The 26,368-nt window shown below is 43.2% G+C and overlaps 1 protein-coding gene across 1 annotated transcript in view; it reads right to left on the bottom strand.

Annotated features, from left to right (window-relative positions):
• The window catches only part of LOC132829161 (spindlin-Z-like), a 142,518-nt gene extending 126,687 nt beyond the window's left edge, over positions 1-15,831 (bottom strand). The window contains exon 1 of the mRNA XM_060846502.1: positions 15,772-15,831. The gene's annotated coding sequence lies outside the window, so the exon portion shown is untranslated. The remainder of the gene's footprint in view (positions 1-15,771) is intronic.
• Positions 15,832-26,368: the final 10,537 nt, after the last annotated feature.

Raw genomic sequence — 26,368 nt, forward strand, 5'->3', positions numbered from 1 at the left:
AAGACCTCCTTCTCTGCTGTAAGTGAATGCACAATTCTATAACTCAGAGGCTTACCCTATCAGTTGTTGGAAACACAGATAAACAGGTGAAGAGACATTTGGGAAACCAGTGAGGTTTAAAACAGCTGTGTTCAAAGTGACATTCTGGGTCACTGGCTGAAAGCAGCTAAATGGAAGAAACTGATTTTGCAGATAAAAGTTACACAGAAAGGTAAAGCCAGAAATAAACATCTACAATAAAAGACAAGCAACATAGTTTATTCACTGTTTTCTAATTCCTCAGAAAGTGAAAATTAACCATGGAAATATCAGCGTATGGAATGAACTTCCTGAGGAAATGAAGGATGTGGGTACAATTGCTACACTTTAAAGACATTTGGATAGTTACATGACTAGGAAAGTTTGGAGGGATATGGGATAAGCACAGGCAGGTGGGACTAGTTTATTTTGGGATTATGGTTGGCATGGACTGGTTGGACTGTAAGGTCTGTTTCTGTGCTGTATCACTCTATGATTCAATGTCTTTATATCAGCATTGTCTCTTAATATTTTACTGGAAAATTGGCTGATTAACATATGAAAACAGGTGAAATATAACATGTGTCATTCAGAACACAAAGGGTTATGTTATCAGAAAAATGTGCAGTGTGGAAACATATCATTCAATGCTAACTAGTCTATACCATCACTTTTACTCCTCTTGAAGGTCCTTAACCACATTTTTGATATAATTTGCTTTCAATAGTTGTAATTTGTTATAAAATCAATAACTTTGGCATCACTTGATCTCCTTTGAACTGAAAAGCAATCCTTCAGCTATCAGTTCACATCAATCGCACATAAGAGCAATCTCAGAGCTGTAATTTGACATCCTCAGTGCCTATCAACTGGTATCATTGTTATTAACAAAAGTGGAATATCACATTATCTGACATTAATTGATCAGTTAATTACTTCTTAGACTGTTTAGTATGCAGGGCACAGATTACATAGCTGGGGGAGGGGGTCGTTAGGGCCAATTGCCTGCCCCTGTTTCGCGGTTACATTAGAGCCCGGGTGTCTCTGGAAAAGGAGCACGTGGTGTCCACCGACACCCTGGAGTTGTTCAGGGAGAGGTGGGTGCCGCAGGGAGTGGAGTGCATTATTTCCTCCTCCAATTTTATTTTGATTTCATCCCTGGCCTCCCCTTCACTGTTTTGATCACACAGCATTGCCCTTTGAGGTGAAGGGCACTGCTTGTCACTGCCCACTCAGGTGTTTCCTTTCTTCCTGGTGGTGGAAATTTGAATAAAGATTCGTGCACCTTGTGTTTTTCACTGTGTCTCACACCTGCACACACACACCATGGGTGCTGGGGAAAAAATAAGCACTACCGCAGTTGGGCGGTAATGTGGGGGTAAAAAAGAAACAAAAAAGAGAGAAGAAAAGAGAAAAGAAAATGAAAAAAATACATAGCTGGGATGTGAATATGTACACCTCCCTTTACATTTCTTTATTTCCTGTGTATGAATGGCCACATATAGATGTATCTTATGAAAACCTGTTCTGTTTAATCATAGAATCCCTCCAGCAAGGAAGCAGGCCATTTCGCCCATCTTGACTCTCTAAGGAGCATCTCACCCTGATTCACCCACCCATCCGACCTCATCCCTGTAACCCTGCATTTCCCATGGCTAACCCACCTAACCTGCACATCCCTGGACACTATGGGCAATTTAGCATGGCCAATCTGCCTAACATCTTTGGAGTGTGGGAGGAAACCGGAGCACCCAGTGCAAACCCATGCAGACACAGGGAGAATGTATAAGCTCCACACAGACTGTTGCCTGAGAGTGGAATCAAACTCAGGATTCTGGCATTATGAGGCAGCAGTGCCACCTTCAATTGTTCTATTAACCTCTATCTTTAACCACCAACACCTCACCAATTGCCAAAGACTCCAAGATAAATTTTTCCAGTTACGCTTATTGTTAGGAAGACCAGAGATAGTGAGGACTGCAGATACTGGAGAGTCAGAGTCGATAAAGGGTGGTGCTGAAAAAGGCACAGCAGGTCAGGCAGCATCTGAGGAGTGAGAGAGTCGACGTTTTGGGCATTACCCTTCATCAGGTGGATACAACAATATATTTTTGCATGAAATTAACTATAATAGCATTTATAACTAATTTGTCCAGGTCCTGTCCTCTTTACTAACAGGCTTGGCAGTTGAGTGTCTGAAATAATTTATTAACCATGTTATCTTAATATTTGCCTGCGGAATGGGGGTCACTGAGAATTGATGTTTCAGATCTGTGAGACCAGGAAATTTGAAAATGTTATAGTAACTGTGTGAAATACCAGTTTCCGATTCAGCTGACCAGTGGGGTGAGGAGCTTCAGGTTGTTATGACCCTGTTCTGAAAATGCTGGATGGGCAGATCTTTATTATGATCTGGCTTGATAGATTATTTCCCAGATCCTCTGAAATGATCAATTTCCAATCTTGAATTGTCAAAAAAAAATACTTTCAAGGAATTCGCTCATGAGGAATATCCTGGGTCAGCAGTCTTGTTATTTGAAGCCAGTTGAGAGTAGTGCATGAATCCACACTTCCGGTGGGATTGGCGTTGAACACATACACCGTTGTCCATGACAATTCCTTGCATATTCCAAGATTTTAATGTCCTGAAGCCACTTTCACAGTGACTGAGAGAATGTGTGTAAAGTAAGTGAGGGGATATGATGCTAGATGGATGGGGTTTAGGTGACAGGGAGGTGATAGGGTCAGGAGACACTTTATTATATGAACTTGAACAAAAACATTTGGAATATTGCATGCAGTCCTGGTTGCCAGACCACCAGGACTTAGATACTTGGAAAAGGTGGAGAGTAGATTTACCAAGATGTTACCTGGTCTGGAGGGTTAGTTATGAGGAGAGGTTGGATAAACTTGGATTGTTTTCACTGGAAAGAGAGGCTGAGGGGTGACCTGATAGAGATCTACAGGATTATGAGGGGCATAGATAGGGTGGATAGTCAGAGGAAAGGTCAACTACAAGAGAACACAGGTTCAAAATGAGAGAAGGAAGTTGAGGGGCCAAGTGTGGGGAAAACTTTTCAGAGGGTGGAGGGTGCCTGGAACTGACTGCCAGTGGAGGTGGCAGAAGTAGGCACATTAGCAAAGTTTAAAGTGCATCTTGATTGACATATGAGCAGAAAGCGAACAAAACCGCAAAAGGGCTGTGCATAGTGGGTCTAAATAAAGTCTAGGAATCAGTGCAGGCTTGGTGGACTGAAGGGCCTGTTCTGGTGCTCTATTTTGTTGTTTTATATTGTATTATAAAATGAACAAATGATCACGAATCAGTGCAGTGAACATGTAAGATAATGGTTCAAAACCACAAACATGATATGTATAACTCTCATATTCAAGATTGACCTGTGGCAATGGGAGTTAAGAGTGCATTTTAAACAGTCAATGTGGTTTAGTCAGAGAGTCACCATAGTGTGGAAAGAGGCCAATTGGTTCATTGGATCTGCACCAATCTTCTGAAGAGCATCTTACCCACACCCAGCCCCACTCCTTATCCCCGTAACCCCACATTTCCCATTGCTAATCCACCTAACCTATGCATCCCTGGACACTACAGGACAAGTTAGCATGGCCACTCCATGGGGGAGGAAACCAGAAAACCCAGCAGAAACTCACACAGGCATGGGCAGAATGTACAGACTCCACACAGTCACCCAAGGCTGGAATCAAACCCAGGTGCTGTGAGGCAGCAGTACTAACAACTGAGTCACTGTGCCTCCCCGGCCCATATCCCTCCAAATCCTTCCTATTCATATATCCAACCAGATGCTTTTTAAATGTTGTAATTGTGCCAGCATCCACCACTTCCTCTGGCAGCTCATTCCATACATGTACCACCCTCTGTGTGAAAAAGGTGCCCCTTAAGTGTCTTTTATATCTTTCCCCTCTCACCCTAAACCTATACCCTCTAATTCCGGACTCCCCCACCCCAGGGGAAACATCTTGTCTAGTTATCCTATCCATGCCGCTCATGATTTTATAAACCTCTATAAGGTCACCCCTCAGCCTCCGACACCCCAGGGAAAATAGCCTCAGCCTGTTCAACCTTTCCATATAGCTCAAATCCCCCAACCCTGGCAACATCCTTGTAAATCTTTTCTGAACCCTTTCAAGTTTCACAACATCTTTCTGATAGGAAGGAGACCAGAATTGCACACAATCATCCACCAGTGGCCTAACCAATGCCCTGGTTCTTCCTAACCCTAACCTTTCTCCATAGCACAGAGTCACTACTCACTGGGATAGCTCCAGGGTGATAAAAGCCTGGAATCTGTCAATACCATTCTCCCAGTTCTAAACTGTAACTAACTTCTCCCAGCACACACACTTCTAGAGAAACTTAAAACAGAGAATCCTTTTATACTTCACCAATTTCCATTATGACATAACCTGCTCTGAGCTAACTTCATCCTGACTTTTAGTTCAAATAGCCATCATTTACAATTTCTTCTTTGACCTGATGCAGTGAATAGGCTCAATAGCCAGTGAGTTAATTAATGTAGCTTTAATTTCCAAACAAAAAAAACAATAGTGTGGACTGGTATTACAGTAAGCAGTGCAGTCTCACCCTCAGCAAACCCATGTGCTGTTTTGAATCCTTCCTTTCTATCTGTTAATCATTTAGAGCAACATGATCCTAACCTGTGAAATGTAATAGATGTTCAGATGTTTCAATTGCATATATCTCATATCCCACAGTACAACTATAACTCATAAAAATAAAAGTTATATCCTAATGAGAATACATGCGGCTTTATAAGGCTCTGGTCAGACCACACTTAGAGTATTGTGAGCAATTGTGGGCCCCCTACCTCAGGAAGGATGTACTGGCCGTGGAGCGGGTCCAGAGGACGTTCACAAGAATGATCCCAGGATTAAAAGGCTTAACATATGAGGAACATTTGAGGAGACTGGGACTATACTCGATGGAGTTTAGAAGGATGAGGAGGGATCTGATTGAAACTTAGAGAATATTGAAAAACGGCCTGGTCAGAATGCATGTTGGGAAGATGTTTCCTCTGGCAGGAGAGATGAGGACCTGAGGGCACAGTCTTAGAGTAAAGAGAAGACCCTTTAGAGCAGAGATTAGGAGAAACGTCTTCAGTCAGAGAAAGGGGAATCTATGGGATTCACTGCCACAGAAGGCTGTGGAGGCCAGGTCATTGAGCATATTTAAAACAGAAGTGGATGAATTTGTGATCGCTAAGGGGATCAAAGGTTACAGGGAGAAAGCATATAAATGAGATAGTAAAATCTAAGAGACATGATTGAATAGGCTGAATGGCCTATTTTCTGCTCCTATGCCCTATGGTCTTATGGTGGTATGCCCTTCATATTCACAAAAATGTACAGTTAGGAATATAGGCTGGAGCAGAAGGAGGCCATTTAACTCCTTAGAGATGTTTCAGATTCCTCCATATACTCGACCTTTACCTAATTTCCTTTAATAACTTTGAATAACAAAAACTTGTCAATGTCAGATTTAAAGTTAACTATTACTTTAGCATGAACTGCTGTTTGCCACAACTTCCAACACATGTAGTCCGTTGCCATAGAGTCAGGGAGTCACAGAGCACCGAAACAGACCCTTCGGTCCAACTTGTCCCTGTCGACCAAGATCCCAAAATATATTATCCTACCCCCTACCCCGGGCCCACATCCCTCCAAATCATTCCTATTCATATACTAATCCAAATGTCTTTTAAATGTTGTAAATATATCTCCGCATTCGCCATTTCCTCTGGAAGTTAATTCCACACATGAAAGACCCTTTGTATAAAAAAGTTGCCCATCATCCATTTTTAAATCTTTCTCCTCTCACCTTAAAAATATGTCCTTTAGTTTTGAAATCCCTTACCATTGGGAAAAGACATTCACCATTCTTATCTATGACCCTCATGATTTCAAAAACCTCTATAAGTTCACCCCTCAACCTCCTATGCTCCATGTTTCCTAATTTTATTCTTGAAAGGTTTGGGTCTACACTTTATGCTGTCTTCAGACTTAGCCACCAGCAGCATTAGTTTCTTGCAATCTACTCTCTTAATATTTTGTAAAGTTCAATCAAATCATCCCTTAAGCTTCCAACTTTCAAGTAACACAACATGAGTTTGTACAATTCCTCCTCTCAGAGTCCATAATAATAATACATTCAATCCAAATATTTTTAGCAATATTTGGTGCCCAGAAATGCTCACAGTCCACCAAGTATGGATTAAGCAGGGCTTTGTTTGGCTGGAACCAAGCAAAGATGACCTAATAGTCTTTCCCCGGTAAAGTTGAGGGAGGAATTGAAGATAAAGACAGAGGAGGATGATGAAAGCTCAGATAGGTTGCTGTGAATAACATTGGGGTATTGGAATGAGGGAGGCTAGGGGAAGGCCAAAACAGAAGCAGTGTAATGCCAATAGCCCCAGAAGGCTTTGGGGGAAACAAATGAGTGAGCAAGACTTCTACATCCGTGTGTTTAAACCAGCAGGAGTCAGGGCTTCAGGTGCAGTTGAACAGGAAATTCAACACTGCTAGCACTTTTTGTTATTCTAAATGGAAATGCATCTCCTGAGGCACACTGGGAATCTGATGAGGATGGTAAACATATCAAGCAGAAGATAAATGTTCAGTGTCAAACTAAGGAAAGGGATAAACATGAAATAATTAATGTAAAGGGAACAGTTTCAAATATATTGTGAATGAAAAAGAAATGTGAATCAATGTAACTGGGAGAGTAATGAAATATTAGTTTAATTATGTTCAGAGTCCGTTGCTTGGCTGCCTCAACATAGTACAGGGCTGGCTGCTTGTGGAAGAGATGAGTTAGATGGATAACCTTATTTAATAAATTGCTAAAATGTTACCTGGAGATGTGTTCAATATTTAATTTGTTTCCATGAAGGGCAGCGTGAGTCATAATTTAGTTAGAGGCCTCAGTCAAATCACTCAAAATGCTTTTCTTTTTCTGATTTTGTCTGTCTGCAAGAACAGACAAATATTGCAAATTATAATTGCAATGTGAAGAAAATAAATGACATATTCCACAACTGCATAGTTTGAGTAAGCTAAATAAACTATAAAATTGTTATGTGTGTGTTCACTAATTTGTCAGTATTGACGTAGAAGTCTGAAAATCAGACAAAAAGGAATACATATTCCCATTGTATAAACTTAAATGAGGGAAATTCATGAGCTGATTACATGCAGTTGCACACTCTTTGCTCCTATTTAGAGGAATTAATCATCCTTCTCTCCAAGACAGTGTAATAGAAGATAGAAACTAAAATGTTTGTTCCCAGCATGTGTTTAACAAACATTTAAACACTGGATGTGCTTCAGATCCACACCAGAACATAATTGGCTCATCTGTGCTTTCATAGCAATGTAGTATGGTGAGGTGGAGGCCTTCTGGTGCAATGGTAGCATCGTCACCTCAAAGTTCAAGTCCATGATTTGTTGACCATGGAGGAAGTATTCATGAGGTGATTTAATATTTTTGTTAAGCAGAGCACAATCCTTCCATTACTTCACCAACATAGATCAAGCGAAACAATATACATGAAGATACGTTTACAAAGATGTGGAGATGCCATCTCATTGATGACAAGTTAAACTGAGACTACTGCAACATTTCTCCAGCAATGTTAACAGCTGTTTCTGTGAGAGTGCAGGCTCTTCTACATGTTTAAAGCAGAATCTTAATTCTTATCCATATTGACATATGATATATTACATTCCTAGGCTGATTAAGACATTTTCTATCACAAAATAAGACATATTTAGATATCTTTGTTTAGGCTAAGTTACTATTCATGTTTATTTACCAATAAAGTGAGCCATATAAGGAAAATGGTAAAGCACAGCTGGTCAGGCAGCACCCAAGGAGCAGGAGAATCAACTTTTCGGGCATAACGGGCTTATGCTAGAAACATTGATTCTCCTGTTCCTTGGATGCTGTCTGACCTGCTGTGCTTTCCCAGCACCACACTCTCATCTCTGATCTCCAGCATTTGCAGTCCTCACTTTCTTCATAGAAGGAAAATAACAAAGTCATGGAAACAATGCGCAGTGATATTGTTGGTGCCATTTTAATTTTAGCAGTGGACCACTAACATAAATGCTTTTGGGAATTCTAGGCATCAACCATTTAAATTACACACACTACAGGGTTGGTGATTTAAGAAGAGGTTGAATTTCTTGTTGTTCCCCTTGGCAAGATCTTGAAAAGATGCAAGAATCATCACCCGAAGGTCAGAGATGCAAGAAGCATGAGATTCACGATAACATTAGAACAATACAGTCCTAATTCCCTGACAATGTTTCAACAAGGGGTGTGGTATTGTTACGTTATTCCCATGATCTCATTTAGGACATAGAAAAAGAACATACCTTTGTGTAATGTACCAATGATCTCAGAATATCCCAAAGCATTTCATAGCCCATTAAGGACATGAAGTGTTGTTGCTTAATGTTGTGTGCAATTAATTTGAAAATTCTTAAGGTTTTCACCTATCTCTTCCTGTTTAACTCTTCCAAGTTGTCAGATAGTTTGGTAGAATGCACTGTTAATAGTGACTCCTTGGAAAGCACACTCATTTTTGAATTCGAGTTTTTGAGGTAGATTCAAGTCCCATTCCAGTGCAGGGTGGATGATATGAGAATGCAACACAATCAGAGTGTTATGCTTCAACTGATCCCTGATAACATGGCATCTGATAGTTTTATAGCTTATGGTCACCTGCCATGGTGCAGTGATGATACGGCTTTAAGAAATGGCTCTTAAAGCTACACTGACATACCAACTGGGAGAATTAATATGACAGTGACCACAACCGTCAGACCAGAATTACAGAGATGTACCCATTTTACAGGATGTTTGGGTGGTCCCAGCTGCAATTGCAGATGTAAGAGTCAGAGGGTGGTGGAAATCTAGTGAGATATTGCTGAACCCTTCACATTCCATTAGGAAAACTCCTCCACAATTCCAATGGAATTTAGCCTCAGCAGGAGGGCTCATACACAATCTGCAAAATCCCCAACATCATATGAAGAGTATCCCAAAAAGGCTTTTGAATTGGGGTAAGTAGCCAGTGGTCACAGCTGGTTGCCATATATACCAGAGGGAATATAAGCTGGTAACAAACAGTTGCGTGCAACTTGTCATATCAGATCAGGAGCGGTTGAGGACTCTAGGTCTGTACTCGATTGAGTTTGGAAATGTGAGGAGGTATCTCATTGAAATGACAGAATACTGAGAGGCTTGGATAGAGTAGATTTGGAGAAGATGGTTCCACTAGTAGAAGAGACTGGGCCCCGAGGGCACATCCTCAGAGTGAAGGATTGACCCTTTAGAACTGAGATGAGGAGAAATATCTTCAGCCAGAAGGGGGTGAATCTGTGGAACTCATTGCCACAGAGGGCTGTTGAATTATTGAGTGTCTATGTAAGACAGACATAGATAAATAAGTTCTTGATTAGTAAGGGGATCAAGAGTTACAGGGAGAAGGCAGGAAAATAGGGTTGACAACCGTATCAGCCATGATTGAATTGGGCCAAATGGCCTCATTCTGCTCCTGCAATTACTTTTGCTGAATGAACATTGGGCTCAGTGATAGAAATTGGGGTGGCACCGTGGCTCAGTGGCTAGCACTGCTGCCTCACGGTCCCAGGTTCAATTCCAGCCTCGGATGACTGTTTATGTCGGGTTTGTACATTCTCCCTGTGTGTGCGTGGTTTCCTCCCACAGTCCAAAGATGTACAAGTCAGGTGAATTGGCCATGTCAGTGTTAGGTCAATTAGTCAGAGGGAAGGAAATGGGTCTGGGTGGGTTACTCTTCGGAGGGTTGGTGTGGACTGGTTGGGCCAACCGGCCTGTTTTCACACTGTAGGCAGTCTAATCTAATCTAAATACTTTGCCTTTGATGTTCTCCCTTCTGTGTTACATTTGCTGAAATGGTGAAGCCAGTTAGCATCAAACTGAAAGATTTGCTCTGCTTCTTGGTCCATAGATACTTTCTGGGCTGTTTGGTGTTTCTAGCATTTTCTGTTCCAGTTCTACATAATGCTGCAAAAGTAACCTCAAGGTGGCATCATTTCACATTTAATGATAACAGAGAACAACGTTTGTAGTGTTGATGTGCAGCTTATATGCATCAAAGAACAGAACCAGCATTTCCAGGCTTAGAATGATGGGTGGTATTTTCTTATTTTTAGACTAAACTGACAAGTGGGAAAGTTTCAGGGAATGAAACCTGCAGCCTACCTCAGTCAGAAAGCCTGTGGATATGACGTCTATCAGGCAACTGATTGGCTGCCCGTGGGCTTACTGATGAAATTATGAAACCAGAATAGATCATCACCTGCCAGTTGGGGGCCAGCCTCTCCAGAACTCAACAGTGCCACTGAGGGGAGGTGGTGGTTGTTTCTTGGCATCACCCTCTAGACCCTAAGATGGGTGACTAATGTCAAGGAATGTGAGTGTTGTTTCTGGTCTGGGGCCTGGATGTTTCTGGGGGATGTATTGTGGGGTTAGGGGCGTGGTGGTAGTGAAATTGGAAGTGAGGGTGGACAAGAAGGGTAGAACTGTTAAGTCTGTGACCAGGTAAAAAGCAATTACTTGCTGTGTCAGGGTAGGCTTTTTGAAGTTTTTTTTTCATCAATAACCTATTGTGATCTGCAACGGACATGGAATGTCATCTTTCGGCTCAAGTTTTCCTGTGCTGGTTCTTTCGAACAGCTAGTTCCACTCTACACATCCTTTCTAAGCTCTCAGATGGCGGAGTAGGCGGTGTATGGGCTCCTTGTGGCCAGGCGTGTCCCCTTTGGCCACATTTATTTTCATTTTCTTTCTCCTTCCTCCTATCTTTAATTCTCAAACTTAGCTGATGAAGACAGCTGACCATCAGGAGGTGGTTTCAATGGGCACCGGAGCGATGGTAATGTTTTCAGGCAACATGGCTGCAGAGTCAGTTTGTCAGTGGGTCACTCTCACTGATACGGTGTGGGCTGGGAGGGATGGAGTGGGACACTCGGGGATATGGAGTGGGACACTCGGGGATATGATGTGGGCTGGGAGGTATGGAGTGGGTCACTCTCAGTGATACGGTGTGGGCTGGGAGGGATAGAGTGGGACACTCGGGGATATGGTGTGGGCTGGGAGGTATGGAGTGGGTCACTCTCAGTGATACGGTGTGGGCTGGGAGGGATAGAGTGGGACACTCGGGGATATGGTGTGGGCTGGGAGGGATACAGTGGGACACTCAAGAATATTGTGTGGGCTGTGAGGTATGGAGTGGGACACTAGGGGATATGGTGTGGGCTGTGAGGTATGGAGTGGGACACTAGGGGATATGGTATGGGCTGGGAGGGATACAGTGGGACACTCGGGGATATGATGTGGTTTAGATGGATTAGAGCTGAAAATGTGTTGCTGGAAAAGCGCAGCAGGTCAGGCAGCATCCAAGGAACAGGAAATTCGACGTTTCGGGCATAAGCCCTTTATCAGGAATTAGATGGATTAGCCACTGGAAATGTGAGGTTACAGGGATAGGGTATGGGGTGGGTCTGGGTGGGATGCTCTTCGAAGATCAGTGTGGATTCAATGGGCCGAGTGGCCTGTTTCTGCACTATAAGGTTTCTATGAATCTGTGAAGATTGGGTACCAGATATCTCTGTCGGATATGGCATGTGCAATCAATGTCTGTCATTTCATTGTAGCTGCTGCTGAAGCACTATTGATACCACAGTGATCCTGCCTCCCATACTTACACCTTTAAGACAGGAAAGGACTGCACCAGAGACAGCAGCTCATACACCATCAGGTCACCACTCATCACAACCAACAGAACATACACATCTGAAAGCTATTCAGCAGAGACTTGCATGAGAACAAAGACACAAAGTACAGCCTTTTGAGTTGAGCCGTGTTTTGCGGTCAGCCCCAGTTGCTTTCCCCGGTCAGTTTGCTGATATCAGCCAGTGTAGCTGCCTCACTTTGGCAGGCATTGTTGGCCTGGTCAGCTTTCACCCCGAACACTGTGACCACTTCCATGAGGAGACACCTTGATTCTGAAGGAGCCATGTTCCTGAGGCCATCTGTACTCATCAAAGCTTGGAGGAAGATGTGTCCTTCTCTAGCTACGTGCTTCAAATATTTATATTTGGGTTTGCGAACATGTTTCCTGTTTTTGCCTAATTGGGTTGTGCCTGTGAATGTAATTCCGGTGCCTTGGGTGTTACTATAGAAACAGAGAAGATAGGAGGAGGAGTAGACCATTCGGCCCCTTGTGCCTGTTCTGCCATACATTATGATCATGGTTGATCATCGCGATCTGTACTCTAAACCTGCCTTCCCTCCTATCCCTTGTTTCCTTTAGCCACAAGAGCTATATTTACCTTCTAGTTCAAAAGGAACATAATGTTTTAGCCTCAACTATTTTCTGTGGAAGTGAATTATTTTGCGGCATGTTAATGAATGCTATACGGGTTTGTGACCATGACACGGACCCACCTGAACGTTCAGATAGCCTCACAGTGAAATCAGTGACCTGCCACAGGGAACTGAATTCTTGGGCCTGCTCCCACTTCTCACCACCTCCTTAAAAAAATACTCCAGTCAAACCTCAAGAATTCTCCCCATGGATCTGAGTTTCATGACCATGCACTGGAGTTCGGTGCCGAATCTGCAATTGTATGGATCCCAGAAGAGGGCAGGATCAGACTATGAAGCCCTTCATGGTCAAGTAGCCACTGTGTTGAGAAGGAGCTCCAAGTTGAAGAGGAGAAAGAGGACTTGCATTTGGAAGGGGATTAGTCACCACCTCAGAATGTCACAGAGCTCTGGACAGTCAGTGAAGCACGGTTATTTTGATTGTCCACTGTGATTGCCTTTGTTACTTAACCACAATCCAATCTCGTCGCTTCAAGCCTCTTGACATGCACCTATTGTCCAGCAGATGTCAGAAAAGGAACAGACTTTCTGTGTTACCTCTGCGAGGTGTCGCCAATGATTTCACAACCAAAGGATTACTTGTAAAAGCATACTCACAGATGTTACATAAGAAAATGTCACAGCAAATGTGTTCATTTCGATCCAACTGTCTGTGTGGAGTTTGCACATTCTCTCTGTGTCTGCGTGGGTTTCCTCCCACAGTCCAAAGATGTGCAGGTCAGGTGAATTGGCCATGCTAAATTGCCCATAGTGTTAGGGGCATTAGTCAGAGGGAAATGGGTCTGGGTGGGTTACTCTTCGGAGGGTCAGTGCTGACTTGTTGGGCTGAAGGGCTTGCTCCCACACTGTAGGGACTCTTAAAAAAAAGTATCGAGATGATCATAATTTTATATATTATTAAAAGTATCTCAGTCTGCCTAATACTTTCCAACTCAAGATTGGCCATGTGTTTACCTTGAGGCCATTTGTCTTCTCTGTCTCCACAATACTATCCATGTGTATTAAGTTAACAATGGAAGCAATCAGTTACAGTAGGGATGAAGCTTGTGAAGAGTCATGCTGATCATAAATAGACATGTTGAGCTTATTGACCTACTGAGAATAGAGAGCAGTCTGCATTGAATCTTGCGTTAGGTCTCATACAGCTGACCTCAGCTAGGATTTTGATGAGGCACTAAACCTTGGGTAGGCCAGGAAACATCAACCAGGGTTCCTTCCCTAAATTGTTAACGGGATTTGGGGGGTCACGGGCTCAGCCAGCAATTATTGCCAATCACTAATTTCCAGAGAGAAAGTGATGATGAGCTACTTTCTTGAACGGCTGCAGTTCTTGGAATGTAGTGCTGTTAGAAAGGGAGTTCCAGAACATCGAGTTGTATCAGTGAACAAACGGCTAATGTCAGGAGGGTGAATGGCTTAATGGGGAATCTATAAATAACACTGTTTCCACATAGCTGCAGCCCTTACCTTTCTCGGAGGTGGAGGTCATGGGTTTGAAAGTTACTGTTTGAAGGAGCCTTGGTGAGTTGCTGCAGTGCATCTCTTAGATGGTACACACAGCTGCTACAGAGAGTCTGGTAAAGGGAGTGAGTGATGAAAGCTTGTTAATCAAGTGAAGTGGTATTCACTTACCCAGGCAAATGGAGATTATTCCATTACACTCCTGTTCCAGATCATCATTCTGCCTAAGGACACTAGTGTGTGAAAAACAAGTGGAGGGATGGATTTGCTTTGACAATTCCATGCCTTGCACAAAGGCCCACACATTGACATGGCCATCCAGACACTGTATTGGAGAGCAGACATTGTCAATGGAATTATATTTCAACTTCAGTGTCATCTGTAAAATGATAAAACTGAACAATTGTACACTTGTTTAGATTGCCACCTCGATGAATTCAAAACATTTCATTTTTATTCCTGAAGACTCATATGACCGTAAAACGTCAGAACAGAAGTAGGCCACTCAGCCCACTGAATTTGCTCTGCCATTCAATGAAATCACGATTGATCTGACAGTCCTCAACTCCACTTTGCTGTCTTTTCTCCACAATCACTCACTCCCTCACTTGCTGACTCCCTGACTCCCTCGCTCACTCACTCCCTCAGTCCCTCACTCCCACACTCACCCACTCACCCTTGATTCACTTTTTAGTTAAAGAACTGTCTACTCAGCTTTGAATATTCTTAATAAGCCAACCCCACCAGTTTTCAGTGGTAAAGATTTCCACCTATTCACTCCCCTCTGAGAGAAGAATTTCCTTCTCATCTCTGTCTCAAACGTTAGAACAAAAATGTTTTGTTTTAATTTGTACTTGTGCTTCCCAGTAGCTGTCTGCAGATTCCTACTGGAAAGAAAGCTTTTTTCAACCTTCCATACTTGCAACAACTCTTTGAAGGAATTTTCCAAATAATCCCAATCACTGTGCTGTCTCCCTCCTTATAGTCATGGAATTGTTCTCTATCTGAAGCTCATCCTTGTTGGTAGTTGGGATGCTGCACTCACTGACCTTTCTTCACTTCTGGTCTAACAGTCTCCATTTAAGATTCTTATTCGTGATTACAAATTCCTCCATGATCTTGGCTCTGCATGTCTCTATAATCTCCTGCACCCTCACAACCACCAAAGATATCTACTCACTTCCAATTCTATCCTCTTTGCTAGCTGCACCTCTTGCTGCTTTGGCCTCCTGCTTCGTTGTGGAAAAATCTTCCACATCTCTCTACTGCTCTCTGGCTTTAAAGATATTTTACTAATAATCTCCACTTTGACCAAGCTTATAACCTCTCACCCAATAGCTGATGTTGAATAATGACCCCTGTGAAGGTTTACAACATTCAAGGTGCTGTTTAAATGGATCATTATTGTAGCACTTCATGGTTATGAAGTTACTACGGGGATCTGTTAGTTCGGTTGGTTGGATGGCTGATGAGGGATGCCAACAATGTGGGTTCATTTCCTATATGGACTGAGGTTGTCAGGGAAGTCCCACTTCTTAATTTCTCCCTTTGCCTGAGGTGTAGTGACCTTCAGGTTAAACCACCACCAATGATCTTCCTTAAGTGATAGAGTATCCCCATAAATCTCGGGGTCTATGGTGACTTTAATTTTAGAGTTGAGTGCTGGAAGACGATGACAGGGACTCACTATCAGTGTCTCTTTCAATGTGCTTTATGCCTGGGAGATACGCACAGTTAACACACTGTAGGCCATATAACTGAATAGGAATTTGATTCAATGCTTTAAACTGTCTACTCACATGCTTCCAGCAGCCTGCTTCTGTTTGATTCCTCCTTTTAATCACCACGCCCAGGTTTAACTAATCACAATAAAGAACAGTCTGTAGACACATGTAACAAAACTGTACACAACATCTTAATTTCTAAAAATATGATTTTTGTACTCTTTCTGGATAAGTTCCATCCCGTTCAGGAGAAGCAGATTCTTAATATGACCGACATTTTGAATGCATCCCATTAAAGTTTTATGCAAGGGTTTGGATTCCATGACACTATAAGCGAAACCAGAATGACAAAGTGAACTATTTACCTCGAACAAATAATTCATGAATTTAAGTTGTGGTCAGATAAGCAGTGCAATAACAAGGATTTTTCTTTGTAAATTTTTAGTATGTGCAAACTCTTAGTGGTTATATTAAAACAACGTGTTTTCAGTTTCAGAGTGCTGTCAGGCCACTCTAAGTGCCAATATCAGGGCTTCAGTTTCACAAATAACCACACGCTTATTGAAAGTATTCACACCTTTCCGTTTTTAATACTAATTAACCTTTTGCCCTCCTGAGGGTTACAGACTGTTTACTAACTAAATGCTTTGAACCTAACGAGTAGGCACTTACTGAGCTCTTAGGGTCAACTGTGGGGGTTACTAACAGTTCAAAAGCTCCCTGCATGATCTCAGAGGACTTGAAACGAATGTGTGCAGCATCAGCAAGCAAAGCTTAAGGTGTGAACACGACATTTCTCCACTCGCTATTTTGAGAGAGGTGTCACTTTTGTGCTTTTCAATTAGGAAATTTCCCACCAAAATGATTTCTAAGCAATTATAGGGCCTCTTGTGATGCAATGGTATCTCCCCACCTCTTGGCCAGTAAGTCTAGGATCAATTTCCACTTGCTCCAAAGGATAACATGATTGCAAATGTTTGCCAATCTTATGTTCAGGCTATAACATCACATTTTTATTTTTATTTTCAAACACTCTGGGATGGTTGACTCCAATCAAGGTGGCATTACAGATAGCATCTATATGTGAACACAACAACCTCGGCATGGTGGCTCAGAGGTTGGCACTGCTGCCTCACGGCACCAGGGACCTGGGTTTGTTTCCAGCTCCAGGCAACTGTCTGTGTGGCATTTGCATGTTCTCCCCGTGTCTGCGTGGGTGTGCTCCGGTTTCCTCCCACAGTCCAAAGGTTAGGTGAATTGGCCATGTTGAATTGCCTATAATGTCCAGGGATGTGCAAACTAGGTGAAGGGAAATGTAGCATAATAGGACTTGTGTCTGGGTGGTTTACTCTTCTGAGGGTCAGTGTGGACTTGTTGGGCCAAATGGCCTGTTTCCACACTGCAGGTATTCTATGAATTTAAATCATTATACATATTCCCTCCAAGCCACTCATTTGGAAATATATCATCGTTCTTTCAGTGTCATTGAATCAAAATCCTAGAACTCCATCTTTGAAGGACATCATGGGTCCACCTCCAACACAGGGACTGCAGCAGTTTAAGGAGGCAGCTCACCAACACCTTCTCAACTAGGGATAGGCAATGAATGCCAGCCCATCCAGCAATTCTTCTTATTGTATGACAATGATTATATGATCATCATGAAGCTATCTTTTAATTGCAGATTTTAATCAAATTCAGATATTCATCATCTGCTTTAGTGTGATGCAAACCTACATCCCCAGGACATGGGGTTTTGGAATATTGGTAATACACAATGCCATCCCCTCCCTCATTGCTTGCTATTGGACAATGATAGGCAATGTCTCTTTTTTTGCCATGAAAGCATAAGAAAAATGTTGATGTTTTCCCAATTTCGGTTGAAATCTCGTCATACCTTTGAGACCCTCTTGCATTTTCTGAAAAACCTTTGTTCCTGGATTGGCAGTGAAGCCGGAATAAGGCAAAGTTTCTTGCAGATTCCCTTTTGAAAAAATAATCTTGGGGTAGAAGTGATCTGTACAAGAAGGACAGATTATGTCTGAATTGGAATACTGGCAGGACAATTTGCTAGAGCTGCTCTAGAGGATTTAAACTAGTAAGGTGCGGGGTGGGGGAGTGGTTGGAATCCAGGGACATAGTGAGGAAAGAGATTGATCTGAGATTGGTACATTGGGAAAGGGAGCAAGTCAAACAGTCAGGGCAGGCAGGGACAAAGCAGAGAATAAGGTAGGACAGAAATTAAACTTCAATTACTTCAATGCAAGAGGCCTACCAGGGAAGGCAGATGAACTCAGGGCATGGTTAGGAACATGGGACTGGGATATCATAACAATTACAGAAATGTGGCTTGGGGATGGACAGGACTGGCAGCTTAATGTTGCAGGATACAAATGCTACAGGAAGGATAGAAAAGGGGGTCAAGAGAGGAGGGGGAATGGCATTTTTGATAAGGGATAGCATTACAGTTGTGCTGAGGGAGGATATTCCTGGGAATACACCCAGGGAAGTTATTTGGGTGGAACTGAGAAATAAGAAAGGGATGATCACCTTCTTGGGATTGTATTATAGACCTCCCAATAGTCAGAGGGAAATTGAGATACAAACTTGCATGGAGATCTCAGCTATCTGTAAGATTAATGGGGTAGTTATGGTAGGAGATTTTAACTTTCCAAACATAGACTGGGACTGCCATAGTGTTAAAGGTTTAGATGGAGAGGAATTTCTTAAGTGTGTACAAGACAATTTTCTGATTCAGTATGTGGATGTACCTACTAGAGAAGGTGCAAAACGAGACCTACTCTTGGGCAATAAGGCAGGGCAGGTGACTGAGCACTTTGGGGCCAGCGACCCATAATTCTATTAGATTTAAAATAGTGATGAAAAAGGATAGACCAGATCTAAAAGTTGAAGTTCTAAATTGGATAAAGGCCAATTTTGACGGTATTAGGCAAGAACTTTCTAAAGCTGATTGGAGGCAGATGTTCACAGGTAAAAGGATGGCTGGAAAATGGGAAGCCTTCAGAAATGAGATAACAAGAATCCAAAGAAAGTATATTCCTGTCAGGGTGAAAGGGAAGGCTGGTAGGTATAGGGAATGCTGGATGACTAAAGAAATTGAGGGTTTGGTTAAGAAAAAGAAGGAAGCATATGTCAAATATAGGCAGGAGAAATTGAGTGAATCCTTAGAAGGATATAAAGACAGTAGGAGTATACTTAAGAGGGGTTGGGGATGAAATGAAATATGCAGTGAGCAACTCGCTCATAGCGGTCTAATTTAGGGGAAAGTAAATCGCACCATACAAACCTTGACTAATTGACTTTTAATCGTGAGCTCATGAGGAGAAACTAGTTGACCAAATGGTCACAAGTCACTTTGTTGAGATACAGAGAATTGTGTGATTTTTTTTTCTTTTTATCTTTTTTTTAATAAATTACCCCCACACTACCACCTAACTGGTAGTGCTTATTTTTTCCCCAGCACCCATGTTGTGTGATTATGTAGGTTACAATCATTTAACAATTAGTAAATTGTTAATTGCAGGATAATGAGCAAGTTAGGCACTTTGCCCAGTCACTAGCCTCAGTCACATTGTGTCTGAACGGTGTTGATTAGGAGCTCATAAGCAAGTGTTAGTATAGAATAGGTTCTTGCAAAAGAGAATATTCCCATGCTGGAAAAGAATTCATTTATCAGGGAACAGTACAGCTGCAAGGCCAACCATCTTGCTGAGCCTGGGATAGTACGAGCTGAGCAAGCAGACACTAATATGAGACTTAAAATGGTTTCCAGGCTTTTAATATCTGACAAAATGGCTGGTTCAAATCTAACAAATCTCCCACAAGAGGGAAATCAGGAGGGCAAAAAGGGGACATGAGATAGCTTTGGCAAATAGGGTTAAGGAGAATCCAAAGGGTTTTTACAAATACATTAAGGACAAAAGGGTAACTAGGGAAAGAATAGGGCCCCTCAACAATCAAAAAGGTGGCCTTTGTATGGAGCCGCAGGAGATGGGGAGATACTAGACGAGTATTTTGCTCCAGTATTTACTGTGGAAAAGGACATGGAAGATATAGAATGTAGGGAAATAGATGGTGACATCTTGAAAAATGTCCATAGTATAGAGGAGGAAGTGCTGGATGTCTTAAAAGTGGATAAATCTCCAGGACCTGATCAGGTGTACCCTAGAACTCTGTTGGAAGCTAGGGAAGTGATTGCGGGGCCTTTTGCTGAGATATTTGTATCATTGATAGTCATCACAGGTGAGATGCCAGAAGACTGGTGGTTGGCTAACGTGGTACCACTATTTAAGAAAGGTGGTAAGGACAAGCCAGGGAGCTATAGACCGGTGAGCTTGACATCAGTAGTGGGCAAGTTGTTGGAGGGAATCCTAAGAGACAGGATGTACATGTTTTTGGAAAGGCAAAGACTGATTAGGGATAGTCAGCATTGCTTTGTGCATGGGAAATCATGTCTCACCAACTTGATTGAGTTCTATGAAGAAGTAACAAAGAAGATTGATGAGGACAGAGCAGTGGATGTGATCTGTATGGACTTCAGTAAGGCGTTTGACAAAGTTCCCCATGGGAAACTGGTTAGCAAGATTAGATCTCATGGAATACAGGGAGAACTAGCTGTTTGGAAACAGAACTGGCTCAAAGGTAGAAGACAGAGGATGGTGGTGGAGGGTTGTCTTTCAGACTGGAGGCCTGTGACCAGTGGAGTGCCACAGGGATCAGTGCTGGGTCCACGACTTTTTGTCATTTATATAAATGATTTGGATGTGAACATAGAAGGTTTATTTAGTAAGTCTGCAGATGACACCAAAATTGAAGGTGTAGTAGACAGCGAAGAAGGCTCCCTCAGATTACTAAAGGATCTTGATCAGATGGGCCAATGGGCTGAGGAGTGAGAGATGGAATTTGATTTAGATAAGTACTAGGTTATTTTTGGAAAAGCAAATCTTAGCAGGATTTATACATTTAATGGTAATGTCGTTGGGAGTGTTACTGAACAAAGACACTGTGGAGTGTAGGTTCAATAGCTCCTTGAAAGTAGAGTCACAGGTAGATTGGATAGTGAAGAAGGCATTTGTTATCCTCTCCTTTATTGGTCAGAGTATTGAGTACAGGAGTTGGGAGGTCATGTTATGGCTGTACAGGATATTGGTTCGGGCACTGTTGGAATATTGTGAGCAATTCTAGTCTCCTTCTGATCGGAAGGATGTTGTGAAACCTGAAAGGATACAGAACAGATTTACAAGGATGTTACCAGGGTTGGAGAGTTGAGCTATAGGTAGAGGCTGAACAGGCTGGGGCTGCTTTCCCTGCAGCATTGGAGACTGAGGGGTGACCTTACTGAAGTGAGGGGTATGGGTAATATAAACAGACAAGGTCTTTTCCCTGTCGTGGGGGAGTCCAGAACTAGAAGGTATAGGGTGAGAGGGGAAAGATATAAAAGGGACCTAAGGGGCATCGTTTTCATGCAGAGAGTGGGGCATGTACGGAATGAACTGCCAGAGGAAGTGGTGGAGGCTGGTACAATTACAGCATTTAAAAGGCATCAAGATGGAGATATGAATAGGAAAAGCTTAGAGGGATATGGGCCAAGTGCTGGTAAGTGGGACTAGATTAAGTTCGGATAATTGGTTGGCATAGACAAGTTGGACCGAAGGGTCTGTTTCCATGCTGTACATCTCTATGGCTCTATGGTTCATTCATGGGTTAGCAGCACCACTGGCAAAGCTGGCATTTATTTGCCACCCGTAGCTACTTATTTGGAGCAACAGTCCATATGATGGAGGTTCTTAGTACAGTGTTAAGTAGGCTTTTGTGCCAGTGACAAAGTATCAAAGAATCATCGACAACAAAAAGTCCAAGTTTAGAATGACATGGCCAAAGACAGAAATCATGGGCCCCGGCCAATCTCCAGCCCCAGGCCCATTACCCAGGTCCAGCTTCAGGTCTATCCCCAGCCTCAGGTCTATCCCCAGCCTCAAGCCCAGCACCAGGCCCATCCCTAGTCCTAGGCCCAGATCCAGCTGCAGACACAGCCCCAGCCCCAGCCCCAGCCCCAGGTACAGCCCCAGCACCTGGCCCAGACACAGCCACAGCCCCTTGAGTTGAGCACAGCAGCTTCCCGACTCAGACACAGCAGCAAATACCTCCGCACCATATTGGGTATTGTGAATCCCTTGACCCTCAGGCTCCAGTTACTGATTCCTGATAAAACCCCCCTGTCCTAGGTCCTGCTTGAAGGGGAACATGAGGTGGTGTGTTCTTGTGCCCCTTCCCTGAGAGTATTCGGAGCCAACTATAAAGCATGGCACATGAACATAAAAGGCAAATTTGTTACTCTGAAGCAGCTCGATATTTGATTGGTTCGATTCCTTTGAATGATTACTTTCTGGCATTGGCCCACAAATGACCAAGTGTATTGAGATTTTTAAGTCAATCTTTGATTGTTAATTATCATCATTACATGGGCTGGATTTTGTACTGTCTTGCTGGTGGGTTTGGAGTGAGGGGAGTGAGGAGAGATACATAAATGCCAAACAGATGACCTACCTATCAAAGGCCAGGCCGGGTTTGACCTGTCTTAAATTTACAGAGAGCAGGGAAAGGCAGGAAGCCTCTTCCTGTCATTGTTGCGTTTAACCTGAGACAGGTGGCCCACATTGTGTGGGAATCCCAACAATGCAGCTGGTGTCAGGCAAGTAAATGGGAAACTCCCTTGTGAGGCCCTAGGTCCTGGATGCACCCCATATGTAGGTCTAACCATTGTCATCACCCCTTCCCTTTAATCCTCCGTCCATACGTCTCAAGTCTGGTACATGCACCTTGCAGTTTGAAGTTGTGGACAGTGCTGATGGAATGTCATTTCCATCACACGGCTGACTAGGAATCTGTCTTGTTGTTACCGTCTGTCATCAGCTTTTGTTGGAAATGTTTGCAGGTTGACAGTCAACCTGTTTAGCCACATTATGAATGCATCGTCCCAAGCTATCTGGCGTTGGCATGGCATCGTCCCGACCTGGTGCTGTGACCTCCCAGCGTTGGCATGGTGACTTTCTGGCCTCTCGCAGTGGCTTCCTGACGTTGGCATGGTGACCTCCCGACCTGGTGCTGCGGCCTCCTGGTGTTGGCACAGTGGCCTCCTCCCATTGGGGCCTCCATTTCGGGTGACCTTCCGGCCTCCCGTAGGGGCCATCTGGCATTGACATGGCAACCTCCTGGTGTGGCGTGTTGACCTTCCAACTTCCAGGTGTATCATTGACGCGGTGTGAAGCCAGGGCCCAGTGTAAAATGTAAGCAAGGTGCCAGCGTGGTCTGCTGTATTGAACATTTATTTCTGTAATGTTAGACATTTTGTTTCCGTATTGTCTAAAACTTTGTAAGTAAAGAAGCTGTGCCTAGGTACTCCTGTACCCAAGTTGGCGTTGTAATTGGTGACATATAAAATTTTCACGATACTTATTGAGTATATATGACAGTAAAGGCTATTCTATATTATTCTAATCAAGTCCTGAGCCTCTGACTTAGTGAAAGACTCACAAGATCTGCCAGAATTAATGAATTAGAGAAACATGCAGTGGTTTAGAGAGTTTATGAGGTGGGAAACAATGGTCTATGTCTCTTGTGCTCTGGGTAGGCTTTATGCATAACACAGAGAAACTGAAGAATTCTTATATCTCAATGTTTTAAGGACAATAACATTGTGTCTGTATTTAATGAAATGTGCTGATCATGATGAACTATTTAAAGTATTCTTTTCATCCGACAGCACTATTGTCCACTTGAGAACAGTTTTCCACAAAGCCAGGAATGACAAGGTTGAATTTAAACTATTATCAGTTACCAACATTTTTAAAGTATTCCAATTCTTATTGTATTTCCAGTTTCCGCTGGTGATAAAGCTTGGTGTGTATACGACACACTGTTTGAAGTGCGAATTTACTATGTGAGTGGCTTGTGTGAAATGTATCTGGTAGATCGGTCAATGCATTGGGTGAAATAGAATTGTCTCGTAGTCCCATTGTAACATCAAGAAAAACACTTTGGAGATTCACTGGGAATAGGCATTGTCAGCTGTTTAAGTTATTCCTCCAGGAATTCTGCCAGGCTCCCAGGATCAAGAAACTCTGACAAATGCCAGACCAAGTGACCTCCTCCCTACCTTTTATCTTAGCCTGCTTGGCTCTCTCTCTTATTCCTGATGAAGGGCTTATGCTCGAAACGTCGAATTCTCTATTCCTGAGATGCTGCCTGGCCTGCTGTGCTTTGACCAGCAACACATTTGCAGCTGTGATCTCCAGCATCTGCAGACCTCATTTTTTACTTGTTAGTTACAGGCCTAGTTAACAGTCTGTTTGAAAATGAGTCTTCTTCCTCTACAACCAACCGGAGAGTGGAGAGATTTTAAGCAGGTTTTGTTTCAGGCATTGCAAGGTTTAATGTTAGAAACTGTTTTAAGCTCCTTCCAATTTGATGATACAGTAGAGTCCTTGATGGGAGAAAGATGAGATTAGTTTAAGATCTTGATGGAGAAAGCTGTGGCAGCAGAATCCCCCAATGGTCTTAGTTGTCATGTCAAAGTGGCCAATATTGTGTGGACACACTGCTAAGGTTCAATATATTACATTCTGTTAAAAACAGTGCTTCCTCCTGTTAGGAATCATCCATCCACAGCCACTGTTAGTCAAATAAACCCTGAGCTCCATTTTAAAAAGGAGATTGGTGTCGCACACCATCACAACCATTAGTTATAGAGACGTACAGCACAGAAATAAACCTTTCAGTCCTACCCGTCCATGCCAACCAGATATCCTAAACTAATCTAGTCCCATTTGTCAGCATTTGGCCTATATCCCTCTAAATTCTTCCTTTTCAAATGCCTTCTAAATATTCTAATTGTACCAGCCTCCACCAGTTCTTCTGACAGCTCATTCCATACATGCAACATTCTCTGTGTAAAAAAGTTGCCCCTTAGGACCCTTTTAAAACTTTCCCCTCTCAACTTAAACCTATGCCCTCTAGTTTTGGACTCCCCTAACCTGGTGAAAAGACCTTGGCTACTCACCCTATCCATGCCCCTCATGATTTTATAAAAGTTTCTCTAAAATCAACCTTCAACCTCTGATGCTCCAGGGAAAACAGCCCCAGCCTGTTCAATCTCTCCCAATATCTCAAGCCCTCCAATCCTGGCAACATCCTTGTAAATCTTTTCTGAATCCTTTCATGTTTCACAACATCTTCCCAGTGGAAGGGAGACCAAAATTGAAGGCAGAATTCTAAAAGTGGCCTTCTCAATGTCCTGTATAGCTACAACCTAGTTGGTAGTGGTTGGTTCTGCAGGATATACAACACAGGCTAGGAGTTAATGTTAATGTTATGGGGATGTGGATTCAAATCCCAAATTGATTTGATGAAATCTGAAATTAAAAGATGGCTTAATGACAATAATGTAATTGTTCTTCTGAAAATCTATCTTACGTCCTTTGGAGATGGAAATCTGCTGTCCTTGCCTGCTGTGGCCTACACGTGACTCCAGACCCCCAGCACGATGGTTATCTTTGAAGTAGCCGCACAATAAATTCAATTCCAGGGCACTTTGGGAATGCTGGGCTAGCTAACAATGGCCACATCCCATGAAGGAATACAGTAGATGACAGACATGCAGCAAACAATCCATTTCAGATGGAGGGTCATCATTTGTTGTATCTTTGTTGATGTAAGTGAAGAGCTGAAAATGTGTTGCCGGAAAAGCGCAGCAGGTCAGGCAGCATCCAAGGAGCAGGAGAATCGACGTTTCGGGCATGAGCCCTTCTTCAGGAATGAGGAGAGTGTGCCAAGCAGGCTAAGATAAAAACTTGGGGGAGGGGTGTTGGAAATGCGATAGGTGGAAGGAGGTCAAGGTGAGGGTGATAGGCTGGAGTAGGGGTGGGGGCGGAGAGGTCAGGAAGAAGATTGCAGGTTAGGAAGATGGTGCTGAGTTCGAGGGATTTGACTGAGACAAGGTGGGGAGAGGGGAAATGAGGAAACTGGAGAAATCTGAGTTCATACCTTGTGGTTGGAGGACAGAACCCCACTGGTCCTCACCTACCACCCCATCAACCTCCATATACATCATATCATCCTTCGTCATTTCCGCTACTTCCAAACGGACCCCACTACCAGGGATATATTTCCCTCTCCTCCCCTATCAGTGTTCCAAAAAGACCACTCCCTCCGTGACTCCCTCGTCAGGTCCACAGCCCCCACCAACCCAATCCCACTCCCGGCACCTTCTCCTGCAACCGCAAGAAATGCAAAACTTGCGCCCACACCTCTCCCCTTACTTCCCTCCAAGGCCCCAAGGGATCCTTCCATATCCGCCACAAATTCACCTGCACTTCCACACACATCATTTACTGCATCCGCTGCACCCAATGTGGCCTCCTCTATATTGGGGAGACAGGCCGCCTACTTGCGGTACGTTTCAGAGAACACCTCTGGGACACCCGGACCAACCAACCCAACCACCAACACACCAACATGGCCTTCATATACATCAGGAGAAAGTGAGGCCTGCAGATGCTGGAGGGTGCAAGCAGGCTAAGATAAAAAGTAGGAAGGAGGGACTTGGGGGAGGAGCGTTGGAAATGCGATAGGACAAGTTGGACCAAAGGGTCTG

Source organism: Hemiscyllium ocellatum, chromosome 28 (genome assembly GCF_020745735.1).
Source record: "Hemiscyllium ocellatum isolate sHemOce1 chromosome 28, sHemOce1.pat.X.cur, whole genome shotgun sequence".
NCBI lineage: Eukaryota > Metazoa > Chordata > Chondrichthyes > Orectolobiformes > Hemiscylliidae > Hemiscyllium > Hemiscyllium ocellatum.